Raw genomic sequence first — 15,520 nt, forward strand, 5'->3', positions numbered from 1 at the left:
ACCACTTGTTCCTCTTGGTGAACAGAAATAAACTTACCTAAAGTGGCTGAGGGAAGTTATTCCATGACTAAAAAGGAAGTAGAAAGGATTAGAGGACTGGTTTCCTGTTGGTAGTAGACTGAAGTCCCATGTCTTCCAGAACACCCAACAGGTTTGATCTCTGAATTTATCACAGCAACAAGGATGCGACTCAAATTCTTCATAGGCTCTTAGTCAGAACGGACAGCATCTGAGTTCTGAATTTACTGAATCTTCTTCAGGTGCTACTCATGTGCAGTGGGAGATCATGGCCAAAAAGGACTGTAGAATCCAGCTTATCCCTTTGTATGTGCAGCTTGAAGATCTACTGAGTGAATTGTTTTTATATATATACCGGTAGCACTTTGTCCAATCTACCGCTGCTTTAAATGTCTCCAGTGAGAGGGGGAAAACATTTTCTCACCACTTGCTGGGAAGGGAAAGTGTGTCAGCTTTAAACTAATAAATGTCTGGGTTTGAGCTGTGACATTTACAAGTCGCCTGTTCCTCTGTGCAGAGCACTCGGGCTGACGGCGTACATTTGAAATCCGTGTCTTAATTGTCATGCCATTCTCCCCGCAGATTTGTCGGGAAGCTTTCTGATGAGATGCCAGGCAGACAAGACCACCATGACAGAAAAGCAGCATGTAGATTTTTGACAACGGGGGTAGGTGGGTGTGAGGGAAGGGGTGCAATACTAAGTCTCCTGAGCAGGGATGGTGACTCAGCATATAATGTCATTTCAAAAGGTCTATCTGACATTTGCTTCATTATGGGAGGACTGGCTTTCTTATCGTGCATGTCTGAAAAAGGAAAACAACGGTGGAGAGTCCTTCCATTTAATAGGTTTGTGTATCGCACCAGACAGTTTGGGGTGGCGTACGCAAAAAGTGAGGAAATGACTCCAAATACAAAAAGGGCAAGGCAAAGTGTAAGAATAATAGCTTTTCCACATTATGAAGGAGAAAAACATCCTCAAATAAAATAATATCTTGACGATAATAGTTTAAGAGCCAGGAACCTCTTTGCTCAGCTGGAGATCCAGTGGATCATCCTGGCTGATTTAGCCTTAGTAATAGTACCCACAGTCATGGCTGCTCATTTTAGTTGGTCTGCTATGAGGACGACTAATATCAGAGGCAGCTCATAGTAGCTATGATTTTCCTTTCTTTCCCTTTTATTTATTTCCTACGTGTCCCTTTCAATCCAATTTGCAGATCTTATCTTTAAAACACTGAAAGGTAGGATAGGCAAGGATTTGCACCACTAAGACTGAATAAGCAAAATGTTTATCATTAGGAACTTCTGTCTAATTCATCCTTTGCATAATTTAAATGTCACTTCTGATGCCGGATTTGTTGAGGGCATGGTGGGGCATACCAATTTTATTTAATCTCAAAACAGCTGTGGAAAGCAATCTGGCTTGATTATATATTTTTTTTGTTTTTATTATGAACCAACATCAGGTGCCTTAAAATGCAACTCTTTTGTCTGTGATAAGTTTTTAATTTACTTAACATAAGACTTCTGCACAAAAATAATCTGCAGTTTGAGCCATTGTACTTATCAGCTACATTTGCATACAGAGATGGATTTCTGTTTTGGTCCTGTAATATATTTGTGGGCAGATACAAGACATTGCGGTGTCTGAGCCAGAAAACCCAGATGGCACTCTCTACCCACCATGGTGGCAAAAAAACCCCCATCTTAATAAGCCAAAGCATGGATCATTTGTTTTTCCTTAATAGCACCAAAACATTTACTCATGAGTAGGCTGATTAAATAAGAACATAAGAAGAGGCTGTTGAAGCAAGTCAATGGCCTTTCTAGTCCAGCATCCTGTTCTCACAGTGCCCAACCAGATACCAGTGAGTGGCAAACAGGACATGAGCAAAACTGCACTCTGCCCACCTCTAATTCCCAGTGACTGGTATTAAGAGAGGTATGAAGACAGAGTAGGTAGAACATACCCACTGTCAAGGAGCTGACAAGCAAGCCAGGTCAACCACAGGGCAGGCACACACACGGGATGCATGAAACACAATTAACTTGTTATTAACAGAAAATAACAACACAGTAGAGTCCTCTGGTCTGTCTTAAGCCAGCTGAGATGTTGCTGAAACTGACTACTATCTCCGTCCTTCCCCCTCTAGCCTTCCACTTTAGATCCCTCCCAAGCGGATGAAGGATGCATCAAGCAGGTGAGCTTCTCTTCTGGCCAGCGTAGGACGCTCCTCAGACAGGATGCCGGAGCAGGGAGGAGAGCCAGCAGGCCTTGGGACTGTGCTGCTGCTGTGTAGAAGGAGCAATATCTGACTCCTCCTCGTCTGAGTCTACACTCACTCTGTGACTCTCAGCTTCTAATCCTGTCCTAGAAGGCCCTCTTTCCCCTGATCTCCCTTGATCACTCAACCTCCCTGCTTCTAGCACCTCCCAGCTCCTCCCTTCTGTAGACTGCTTTTCAGTGTCCCGCCACCGGGTTCCAGGATCTAAGTCATCATCTTCTGTGCCCTCCCTGGGGGGCTCCTGGGCAAGCATCTCACACCACTCTTCCTCATCCAGCCAGTCCCTGACAGCCATCAAGGCTAGTAGCCACTGATTGTCTTATCCTCAGTAATGTCTTATCCTTAAACAACTCAGGACCACAATAACCCAAGGACCGCTTTCCCCCACATGAACCAACCCAGACCCTGTGATCATTACCTGAGGCCCTTCTTCCTGTGCCTCCTCCACAAGAGGTCTGGAAGGAGGCAACATGAGAATGGGCTTGCCAGGCGCCTTCGTTACATATCTTTAGACACCAGAGGAAAAACATTCCTCTTCTCTCAGCCCTTTCTGGCTAATTAAACACTCAGTGTCCGTCCCCTGTCCCCCGTCCCTGAGATGATTTGTGGGCTGCAGACTAGCAAATGGCAATGCTAGTGATGATGGAAAGTTCAACCATAGTGTGATGTTGAATTCCACCTCTTCTGTTTATTTCCAGCTGTGTGTGTGTGGGGGGGTCCTTTCTGGACACTTCAGCAAATACAGAGGCAGGGCTAGTGCTGCAGGCCCTGTACAATCCCAACTGGCTATGAACTTTCCAAGTACATTTGAGGCAACTTTAGAGGGAAGGAGAGACCCCAAATTGAATGACCTTATAGTGGTGTCAATAACTGGAGGGCAGTGACATGGTCAGAGCTATTCCATCTGGCATGGAACTAGAGGCCTAGCCTGGAACAACATGTCAGCGCTATTACAGATCGGTAAGTAATGACAGGTTTATTGGCCTTGTAAGCGAGCAACCCCCATTGCCATGGCAACCAGAAAGAATAGGTATGAAGCAGGCCAGCAGCAAGGAAGAGGGAAGCGGAGCTAAGGCAGAATTTAATGTATTTATGATAACACATTGCAGCTTGCTTTTCTGTCCCATCAACAGGACCTTCAAATCAACCAGCAATCACAACCATAAGATTAAATCTGAGCTGGGGAAAAAATAAACAAAAATTAATTGCTGAAGGTGTAATGAGGCTGGACAAGGGTGAAATGGACCCGTCCACCCACCTACCCCCAAAACCAGGGGAAATTAATTTTCTTTAATTTTCAGGGTGGGATTGCTTCTTGCCTAACCTCATTTTATGAGATGGACAGAAGGTTTTCTTTTCCCCATTGCTTTCTTAAGATTCTCATTCCTCGGCTTAAGGCTGACCACACCTCCTGGAATCCATTTGGAGCAAATGGTAATATCACGCCACATTGCATTGTGTCACTCCCAAGGCCTGCGGAAAGTGGCGAGAGGTTCTTTCCATGGCTCCCAGTCAGAAATAGCAGGGAGGGAAAGGTGAAGTTACATCCATGGCATAGAAAATGACCACCTCAAATGCCGAACCTTCTCCAACGCAACCATTTCCTTTTTGAGGTGAAGCAACCAGAACTGTACACAGATTCCAGATGTGCTCGCACAATAGTTTTGTATAATGGCACTATGATATGGACACGTTTATTATCAGTTCCTTTCTTAATGACCCCAAGCTTGGGATTTGCCTGTTTCACTATGCTGACATCTTCATTGTTTGATCTACTATGACCCCTAAGTCTTGTTTCTGCTCATTCACAGCCTGTTCAGACCCCATGGGTATGCATGCAAAATTAAGATTATTACTATTTGCCTTTGTTACAAATATGTGTATTAGATATAAAGGACATGTATACAGTATAATGATATGGATATTATAGTAGTATTTAAAATCAAAGTTGCTGTCTATGCTTAGAGTCAAAAATGCTTGTCCAAAGCAGTGCAGGTGAGTAGCAAGAACCTTGCTGTCAGCAACAGGAGATTAATAACGGACCAGATAAGAGGAAAACATATTGAATTGTAATAATAAGGGTTAGCACAAACAAGGAGAATTGCCAAAGACAAGTCAGAATGTGCAGCTGAAAACCTGCTGGAAAGGAATGATTGAGGATGACACCTTGATAGGATAAATGGAGTTTCTAAGTGGAAAATGACTCCAACTATGGGATGTCCAATTGGAAGGCCAAGTAGGGTGTCGACCAGCTGTTCACACATTGCTGTAGTCAATAATGCTGCATACATGATACAGGCACAAGGATTTCATGTATTTACCTGATAGAAGAAGAGCATGTAAGAAGAGCCTGAGGGCATGTACCATTGTCAGGCCATGCTTGTGGCAATAGCCTTATGGCTGACCAGGACGTGGGTGGCACTGTGGTCTAAACCACTGAGAATCTTGGGCTTGCTGTTTGGAAGGTTGGTGGTTCGAATCCCCGCAACGGGGTGAGCTATCGTTGCTCTGTCCCAGCTCCTGCCATCCTAGGAATTCAAAAGCACACCAGTACAAGTAGATAATTAGGTACTGCTGCGACGAGAAGGTAAATGGCGTCTCCATCCACTCTGCTTTCCGTCATGGTGTTCTGTGCACCAGAAGCGGTTTAGTAATGCTGCCCACATGACCTGGAAAGCTGTCTGAGGACAAACGGCGGCTCCCTCGGCCTGAAAGCGAGATGAGCGTCACACCCCATAGTCACCTTTGACTGGACTTAACCATCCAGGGTCCTTTACCTTTTCTTTTTTAACCGTGGCTGACCATTCAGCACTGTCTTAAGGATTAATAAATCTCTGTTGAGCCTACCTTGTGTACCTGACTCCTCTTTCCTTAGAGGCTTTCAGCAGTCTACTCCAAGGAAGGAATCCTAGGATTTTTCCTAACAGCCTTGAAATGCGTCACTTTACACTTGTTTACATTGCATTTGCCACTTTAGCATCCTGTCTTAATGCAGTTTTGTCCCTCTCTTTGCTACTAGTATAGACACCACTTCTGTTTCCTACTTGAGCAGAGGTTGTAGGAAAGGAACAGCCCACAGTGCAATGTAGAGGCCTTCTAGTTACCGCTCTTAGCACAGCAGCTTTTGTCCACAACAGGGAAAAACTCATGAACAAATGCTGTCTGTAATCATTGTTGTTGCTCCCTGCAATAAAGCAATAGAAGAACTAAGGTAAAAGCCATTGAATGCCAAGAGATAACGCCAATAGAATGTACATTTGCAGTTGCCTTCTGAAATATGCCTACCATTTTAATGCTCAGGAATAGGTTGTAGTTCTCTCCGAGGCAAAGCTATCGTCATTTATACCCTGCCTAAATCAAGGGCGGTCCAGCAACTATTTATGTTATATTCTCCAGTGGTTTATGCTGTATGTGCTACATCAGGGTTGCAATTTAAAATTCTGGGCTCTTGCCAAAGGGGGGAGCAAGTTAAAAGCTCTGGTGTGAGCCCATAGGGTGTTCTCTAGATGTCAAGTAAGACCAACAAATCAGAGAGTGACCCCTTCCTCTATAGCCTTGCCCTTAATAAACAGGCAGAACAATTCAGCCCATTGAGCAAAATTTAGTGTAGATACACACCATCACTTTAAGTGGTGGAGGAATCACGGTCCTGCCTTTTCAAACGTTGAGCACTTGCATTCGACACTCCATCAATATTATAGCTTGCTCAATTTTATTTTTTTAAGGGCTCAGGATAGTGACATATATGCATCTTTGCTTGTTGGTGCAATGACTCATGGAGTTTTATTACAATTGCAAAATAATAATAATATAAAAACCTATCCTTGCACTCTGCACCTGATCACTTCTGCCTTCCCCCATCCCAGACCTCCAGCTAGTTCTGGGAGGTGGGAGGGAGCCCACCTCTTGGACACGGTACTCATGGCTCTCGACTCGAGGAAACCTGAAGGTTTTGTTTAAGAAATCAGAGCATGGTTATATAGTATAGGACACATGATTCATAAGACTGACCAAGCTCCAAGAAGTAGCTAAGCCATTGGCCCAATACCACTCCACTTTTAAAGAGTGTGGCAGGACCAGTCAGTTGCATGGTTCTCACCCGTAGTGAGATCATAGAATCGTAGAGTTGGAAGGGACCCCAAGGGTCATCTAGTCCAACCCCCTGCAATTCAAGAATCTCAACTAAAGCATCCATGACAGATGACTGTGCTTGCAAGTGTGCAGTCCTATGGGTGTGTGAGTGGCCAAGTCTGTTTGCACCAGTGCAGACAAAGACATGTCCTTGAGACCTGAGTCCAACACTCTAACTCTCCTTCCACTTCCGGTTTGGCTGGCCCTACTGTTTTGCCACTGGCTTATATTGGGTACCATGGATACCTCACTCTCAGAGGGCAGAATGGAGACTGACTGAGACAGCTCCCCTCTGCTCCTGTGCAATGCAGTGGGACCCTCTCCTAAGTTCTCCTCACACCCAACTTCTTGTTCCTCTTCCTCTGACAGATCTTGCCATCTCCTTCTCATCATGGTTAGTGCCACAGGACCTGCAACAGCCAGGACCCTCCACCATCATCTAGAAGGAGAACATTTGATCTCCCCAGGACTGCTGCATCACCACTTAGACAACCGTAGGCAGGAGATGGCTAGCAGTGACCTGGTCATGGGCATCAGCAATGGGTGTGTGGACCTTATGGTGACAAGAGGAGACAGAAGGAGGAGACAGACTGATGGAGCGAACTGGGCATTCTCTACCGGGCTGCTCAAGTCTGCCTCTCTGGTGGTATCTTACTTTTGGACCATCAACGTAGAAATCTCTCCTCTATGGTGATCCTGGAGGCAAAGACATTTTGTCACCAGGTGGACCAGCTGTCATTTCTGATATTTCTGTTCCCTGAGGTCTGCAATATATCAGATTATCCTGTATTTTGTGTCTCTAAGCCTTAAGTGAAAAACACACATACAAAATCCTCCCCAAATTAACTCTGGCTCACCAGATCTTGTTGGACTCCATCACCCCCATCCAGCAGGAGAGCGATGATGGGAGCGTTCGTCTTGCAATATCTTGAGGGTCACAGAATTCCCTCCCCTTATGTAGCACCAGGGCATAATGGGAAATGTTAAATTGAGGTTTGTAGTTAGTTGCCTACCATCTGGAGACCAGAGTCAGGTCAAAGCATCAACGTAGTAGCTTCCTGAGCTGATGAAAGCTACTATACAGTATATGTCTGATGAACTGGGGTCAGTTTGATGGGTCTACACCTAGTACAGAGCAGCCCTGAACTAAACTAGCTGCCTGTAACAATGTCTTCTCATGCTCCAAGTGCATGATGGAAGACGAAGACCAGGAAAGAAGGTCAAGCCTTAAATAAACAAACAAACACTACTCCAAATACTAAACAATACTTTTGTGGAAGGAACATCACACTCATTCCAGCACTCCTGGCCCCAAGACGAAAAGCTGATAATTAAAATGCTTAGCAAGTTTAAATAGCTTTTATTCACTTATTGATCATTCATATTCATTGTTACCTCCCTGCTCACAAGCAGGGGTAGAAATATCAATATCCTGCACACATGCAACTCTTTTCGTGCTTGCGAGGTGGTAATAAATTCACTTGCTAAGTAATGCGTTCAAATTAATACAAAATAAATCAGCGCCTTCACTATAAACAGAGCCTTTCTCACTTTAAAAGCTCGAGGAATGGGGAAAGAGAAGGCACAATATATTATGCGGGGCTTTATTAGCGAGGTAATTCATTTCTATAGCACTCTTCAATGGACAGGGATTTGGTTTATACTTCTTTTCCTTTACTATAACAATAACCTCGTGAGGAAAGGTGAGAGGAAGAGACAGTGGGCCGGTTCCCTTGACAATCTAAGCCAACAACAGTCTTAGTGTGATGACACAAGGGTGCGTGGTTGAACAATGGCATTAAGTCGCGCAAGAGGTAGGGTTAGCCACCAACTTGGATGGCAGTGAAAGACGACTGAGCAAATTCACAGAGGAGAAGGCTAAAAATGGCTACCAGTCATTGCACAGAGGTGGTTTTAGGGTAGTGTGACCAGTTTGGTTGCGCTGCACTGCAGGGATCGCCACAACAATGCTGTAGCATTGAGTATGAAAGGCCGGGGACACACACACACGGAATTTTAGCGTTGCACCGCTTCAGTTTGAGAGCCCAAAGTCTGCCTCTGTGTCGTGACTATGCTCTGCTTCCATTTTTGGTAGCAGCATGTCCCTGAACACTGGCTGCTGGGAACTGCAAGCAGGGGGAGTGCTGTTGCATGGGTATCTGGTTGGGCACTGTGAGAACTAATATTGGCAAAGCAGAAGTCACCAATCATTCACACACACACACACACACACACACACACACACACACACACCAGTCAGATATTAGCACTGTTTGCGTGGGAGCCATATGGCCGCCATGCTGTATTTCTCAAAATGCACTACCTAACATAGACATGGCGGGTTAGCAAGTGATCTCGGTGCCTCAAGTAGTCATTTCAAACCATTCCCAGGTCAGCCTGACATAAGCGGAGGAGCCGACCCTTTAAAAAATACCCTTCGCTGAACAGTAATATCTCACGGAAATCAGAACTGAAACCACCAAGGCTTTTGCCTATGGGGGAAAGGGGAGTGTAAACTGCAAATAGAAAGTGAGGTGCTTATTAAGAAATCAACTCAATCTATTTGCCTTTTATAACAAGCACAGCAGCCTTCCAGGCTCAGAGATTATTCTTTGAAATACGTTTTAGAGCGTGTGAAGGGTATATATTTGCAAATAACCTCATATAAATCCACATACTTGCAGCTCATTCTCAGCATAATTTAATCTTTTTACCAAAACAACCAAATAAATATTTTTTAAAAGGAACAGCCAGCTATTAACAACCAAGTCGATACTAACCTAATTTTCCAAAACTCATTTTGAAGAGCAGTTTTCAGGAAACTTACTGGTAGCTCTAACTCTCAGCAAACTCCAGTAGAAATGCAATTTTCTTTATTTAAGAGCTGTAATTGAGGGCCTCCCCCCCCTTCATGGTCTTGGTTTTTCATTTCCATTTGACTGGAGTAAAATATTACAGTTTGTGGCTCATGCTTTGTTTCTTTTTTAGGCTAAAATCTCCCCCATTTAAAAAACACTGATTGATATATTTTGCAGAGTTGTAAGCCACCTTGTAATAACTAGAAATATAAACAAGACTTAGCCCTTTCTGTTACGAGGAGGAAAATAAGCATGCAGCATAAATCTAATCTGATTGCCTGCCTAGCAGATGGAGGAGGAAGCATGGCCAGTTTCCTGCGAAGGCAACTGTTTAATCACATCAGCTTGCACTTGGCTAACATTTATATTTGAACACTCTTTCGCTTTAATTATTTGGAATGCTTAAAAAGCTTCTTCTGTATTCCTCGAAGACAAGCAATTAAAAACCGAACATTTCTAATAGCTTGGCCTATGGTCTATTGCTCTAGGAGTGAACGATCTGGAATCAGACTTAAGGTGAGGCTGAGCCAAAAACAGGGGGAGCATCATGGGAAGATTTTCATCAACATTTCATCAGCATCAATCATTTTCTTCAAGTGATTTCCCCCCCCCCCCCAGGGACTGCTGCTGAGGCTACAGGGTTTCCAACTTGATCGCCCTCGCTCTGAGGAGGGTTTCTTTGCCCTCTGAAATGTCATCACCTTTTAAATGCTTTGCTCCTTTCCAATTTGTGGCTATTGATACTCTTGCTGCCATTAAGAAGTAGCCAATTAAATGTATAATGTAAAATGGTATAATGTAATTTGAGAGATAGCACTTTATGGGGTGGGGGCACAATGACCTTTCAAGACTTTCAGGGTGGTCATTTGTCCAGCACACAAAGGCCCCATCCCCCAATATATGGCTGTGTTAATGCCTTCTTGATCATTGACATTAGCAAATTTTGAGGATCTCTCCACTTCAGTGTTGCTTTTGTTGTTTTTTGTTGTTGTTGTTTAGATCTGAACCTTCAGGTTGGGTTAGTAGATGGATGAGGGGGGTGCATTTTTCTTTTGTCAATAAGCAATTCAAAGGACTTTTTGCAGCTGTAAAAGTATCTCTCTCTCCCTCTGAAATGTCACATTCTCCGTGTGATCCCTAATTGGCTGGGGTCATACTAAGACATAAGGAAAGAAGTGATAACCAGGGAAATGGTGCAAAGAAGCAGAAGATTAGAAAGTGGATGGAGTGGGGAGGGATTGGCAGCTTCTAATATTGAGCCGTAGCGGTTGGCAGAGTAGTGCTAGCATCGCTGCATTGCTTACTTGCCTTCCCAATGCTGAGAGTCCCTGCTGGTTACCAAGAAGGGGAGGGGGAAAGTGGTGGGGAGCTCAGCACAGTGTGGTTGCAGTGGTTGGAGAGTTGGATCCGCTCCTCTGCCACGCCCCAGCACCTCCTTCCCTCCCCTCTCAGCAACTCTCAAGTGTTGGGGAGTCAAGCGAGCAACACCACCCACATTGTCAGCTGCTACTGGTTTTGAGAGAGAGAGAAAAGAAGATTGGCATTCACATACAGTGGTACCTCGACTTACGAACGACTTGACAACTGAATTTTTCGACTTACGAATGGGGCAAATGGCCGCACGCTTACGAATTTCTCGACATCCGAACGGAAACCGTGGTGGCTTTAGATAGGGTTTTTCCGACTTAAGAATTTTTAGATGGGGTTGCTTTGACTTACAAATTTTCCCATTTCCAATGCATTCCTATGGGAAATCATGTTTCCAATGGCGCTTTTCGACTTACGAATTTTTCGACCTACGAAGGTGCCTTCGGAACGGATTAAATTTGTAAGTCGAGGCACCACTGTACTGTATATAGGGTGGACTTCGCCAGTGGAGCCCCATCAGCAGAAGCCCTATGCAAGGACTTCCTCTTGCACAATGGGGCTTTCTCCCCAACTCCTCCAGTCTTGCCCCCTGGGCCCCCTAAAATTAGCTCTGTGGGGAGGTTGGAAGAAACCACCATTGCCCCTGAACACTGCCTGTGGGGGAGAGAAGAGAGGAGATCTTCCACCTGGCAGAATCCTCCACCCAGTAACACTGCTTTTGCCTCAAATTTGAAATGGCTGATCCTTCACTGGAGCTCTGACTTATGGGTCCAAATGTCAACATGGCACTATGGGTGCTTTTACACCCATGAGGTATAAACTACAGCCAGGGTGAAATGTCATCAAGATCAGAGAAAGGCTGGCAATCTGTCTGAAGCGTCATTCATGCAAGCATATTCTCCAGGGAGGAAGCTATTTGCCTCTGCTATGTCTGATCAGCAACCAGCTTTCCTTGTGATGCCATAAGTCACAGATGGCTCTGGTGTGCCTAATGCCGGTTAGCATTAGGAACAACATTATCAGCCCAGTTCAGGACATTGGGTGAGCTTGGTGAGATCCGGGCATTTTATCTGGGCTGTGGATTGGTCAGTTTCAGTCTAGCTATGCTGCAAGAAATGTATTTCCACAACACTGCATGCCTAAGGGTCATTGCAGGAGCAACCTATTTGGGTGCTTCAATTGTTTATAGCATTGCACTATGTGTCAGCTTTAGTTGTCCCTACTCAGAACAGGAGAATACACAGAGGAATTATACCAGAAAGATATGGAGGTCTCGTACACCCCAGGTAGTGTGGTTGCTGACCTTGAGCCAGACAACTTGGAGAGTGAAGTCAAATGGGCCTTAGAAAGCACTGCTAATAACAAGGCCAGTGGAAGTGATGATATTCCAGCTGAACTATTTAAAATTTTAAAAGATGATGCTGTTAAGGTGCTACACCCAATATGCCAGCAAGTTTGGAAAACTCAGCAATGGCCAGAGGATTGGAGAAGATCAGTCTACATCCCAATTCCAAAGAAGGGCAGTGCCAAAGAATGCTCCAACTACCGCACAATTGCGCTCATTTCACATGCTAGCAAGGTTATGCTTAAAATTCTACAAGGCAGGCTTAGGCAGTATGTGAACCGAGAACTCCCAGAAGTGCAAGCTGGATTTCGAAGGGGCAGAGGAACCAGAGACCAAATAGCAAACATGTGCTGGATTATGGAGAAAGCTAGAGAGTTCCAGAAAAACGTCTACTTCTGCTTCATTGACTATGCAAAAGCCTTTGACTGTGTCGACCACAGCAAACTATGGCAAGTTCTTAAAGAAATGGGAGTGCCTGATCACCTCATCTGTCTCCTGAGAAATCTCTATGTGGGACAAGAAGCTACAGTTAGAACAACTGATTGGTTCAAAATTGGGAAAGGAGTACGACAAGGTTGTATATTGTCTCCCTGCTTATTTAACTTATATGCAGAATTCATCATGCGAAAGGCTGTACTAGATGAATCCCAAGCCGGAATTAAGATTGCCGGAAGAAATATCAACAACCTCAGATATGCAGATGACACAACCTTGATGGCAGAAAGTGAGGAGGAATTAAAGAACCTTTTAATGAGGGTGAAAGAGGAGAGCGCAAAATATGGTCTGAAGCTCAACATCAAAAAAACCAAGATCATGGCCACTGGTCCCATCACCTCCTTGCAAATAGAAGGGGAAGAAATGGAGGCAGTGAGAGATTTTACTTTCTTGGGCTCCTTGATCACTGCAGATGGTGACAGCAGTCACGAAATTAAAAGACACCTGCTTCTTGGGAGAAAAGCAATGACAAGCCTAGACAGCATCTTAAAAAGCAGAGACATCACCTTGCCGACAAAGGTCCGTATAGTTAAAGCTATGGTTTTCCCAGTAGTGATGTATGGAAGTGAGAGCTGGACCATAAAGAAGGCTGATCGCCAAAGAATTGATTCTTTTGAATTATGGTGCTGGAGGAGACTGTTGAGAGTCCCATGGACTGCAAGAAGATCAAACCTATCCATTCTTAAGGAAATCAGCCCTGAGTGCTCCCTGGAAGGACAGATCCTGAAGCTGAGGCTCAAATACTTTGGCCACCTCATGAGAAGAGAAGAATCCTTGGAAAAGACCCTGATGTTGGGAAAGATTGAGGGCACTAGGAGAAGGGGACGACAGAGGACAAGATGGTTGGACAGTGTTCTCGAAGCTACGAACATGAGTTTGACCAAACTGCGGGAGGCAGTGCAAGACAGGAGTGCCTGGCGTGCTATGGTCCATGGGGTCACGAAGAGTCGGACACGACTAAATGACTAAACAACAACAACAACTCAGAACAGGCAGTATGCCCTGGGTTCACTCACGGGTTACTACTTGTAGAGCTCAAATATAACAAATACACAGTGCATGTGCATTTAATGTTGCTACTGGTCCTATTTATCAGTGGTTTGGCAGGCTTTATCCACTCTGGAAGGGCTAAAATGCCTGAAAATGTTTTCCAAAGTGTGTGTGTGGGGGGGGGGAATAGGAGTCATTTTTAAATTTGCCAGTAGAGAAGAGTAACCCAAGAGAGGATGAAGCAGACTCAAAACCCTGAGCCAAAACAGACACTCTGATACCATGATAAACAGCCATGGCTCTCCGCAAAGAATTATGTAATTTGTTAAGAGTGCTGAGAATTGTTTGGAAACCCCTATGTTTCAATTCTCAATATAGTTTAACAGCCAGTCTCTGCGAATTGTAGCACTGTCTGGGGAATTGGGGTCTCCGAGCAACTCTCAGCATCTTTAATGCACCACAGCTCCCAGAATTCTTTGGGGGAAGCCATGACTGTTTAACATGGTATCATAATGCTTTAAATGTATGGTACGAACGTGGCCAGAGACTTGATAATCTTTTATTCACCGTGGAAGCCAGAAATACATGTTTCAGTTGGACGAACCAGATTGTGGCATACCTGAAGGATACAGAGATACAATGAACTCCATATCTAATATTTGAAAATCAGGATTCTTTCCCCCCAACACTGGGGAAATCATCTTTTTTTCTTAAGTTACGGGTAGAACAGCCCTCACCGCATCATGTAGCCTGTAGCATTGTTAAGTGTACAAAGCTAGGGAGAGGCTAATCAGCTTGTTAGCTGGAGTGGCTTCCTAATGGCAAAGAGCCCTGGTTCTTTTGTTGTTATCATTAGGAAGGAGCTTTTCATGTTCGGAATACTCCACAAACCCGAGATGCTTAATTAATCTGTGCAACAACATTTGATTCCCCCGCCCCTCTTACTGGAGAGTGAGTATTTACCAAGCACACTCAAAAAGAACACAGCGCACCAATGTTGACAGCGGGCTTGAAAGATTGATCTACAGCTGCATGCTGTACTCAGCTGCTAATTTGTTTCGCTAAGCAAAACAAATACTTCCCGTAGGGTCTACTGTTGCTCTTCAGGTGGCAGCGGTGGCAGCTTCCACAGTACATAAGTATGGCAGCAAACATATTATCATCCTAGTGAGAGTGAGACAACATGCAACTGGAAGGTACAGAGTCTACTGGGAATGTCTATCAAGCCGCCATCCTAAATTATCGATGTAATTACAAACCTGCTCACATAGAGTCAGGGCATTCCGTTCCATTCGAGCAAATGATTGAGGACTGGAATGCCTACCGGACATTTTTATTTTGCAGAGCATGGGGATGACAAATGGGCAGTATGCAGTGTTGCATTTAGCCCAAGCCTGCACAATTTGCAATCCATCAAGGCGGATGCAGCCCATTGGCCCTGTATTGGGGCCTGCCACACAAATAAAACACACACACACACACACACAGTTTTAACTTTGCAAATAGGTGGCAAAATCAAGGAGGCCATGCGCAGCTGGTGAAACGAGCTTCAGCTTGGTAGATCAGGTTGTGCAGGCCAGCTTCACACTTTCTTCTCAGGAAAACAAGTCCCAATTTTATCAGCATGATTTGCTACTAACTTTGGTTCCATTGATGATATTGCCTTTGGTGTCATTGGCCCAGTCCTGTGGAATACTCTGCCAAGAGAAATTCAGCAGGCTTCCTCTTGTTTCAACTTGTTAAATGGCTGCTGAAAACTTTTCTAATTCCACCCGGCTTATGCAGGCAATTAAAACTGCATCTCCCCACAATAGCCATCTGATTTTTGATTTTAACTTTTTATACGGTTTCTTTTATTGTATGGCTTTTTGTTCAGTTGTTGTGAACTGCTTGAATGTTTTCTTTATGAAATAGCGGTGTATGAATATTTTCATAAATAAGTTAATAAACAAATGCACAGTACCTGAGAACAAAAGAAGCATGCACAAGGTTGGGATCAGTAACTGAAAACCATTGCTTTCACTCATATA

This window comes from Zootoca vivipara, chromosome 5, assembly GCF_965207765.1.
Source record: "Zootoca vivipara chromosome 5, rZooViv2.hap1.1, whole genome shotgun sequence".
Taxonomy (NCBI): domain Eukaryota; kingdom Metazoa; phylum Chordata; class Lepidosauria; order Squamata; family Lacertidae; genus Zootoca; species Zootoca vivipara.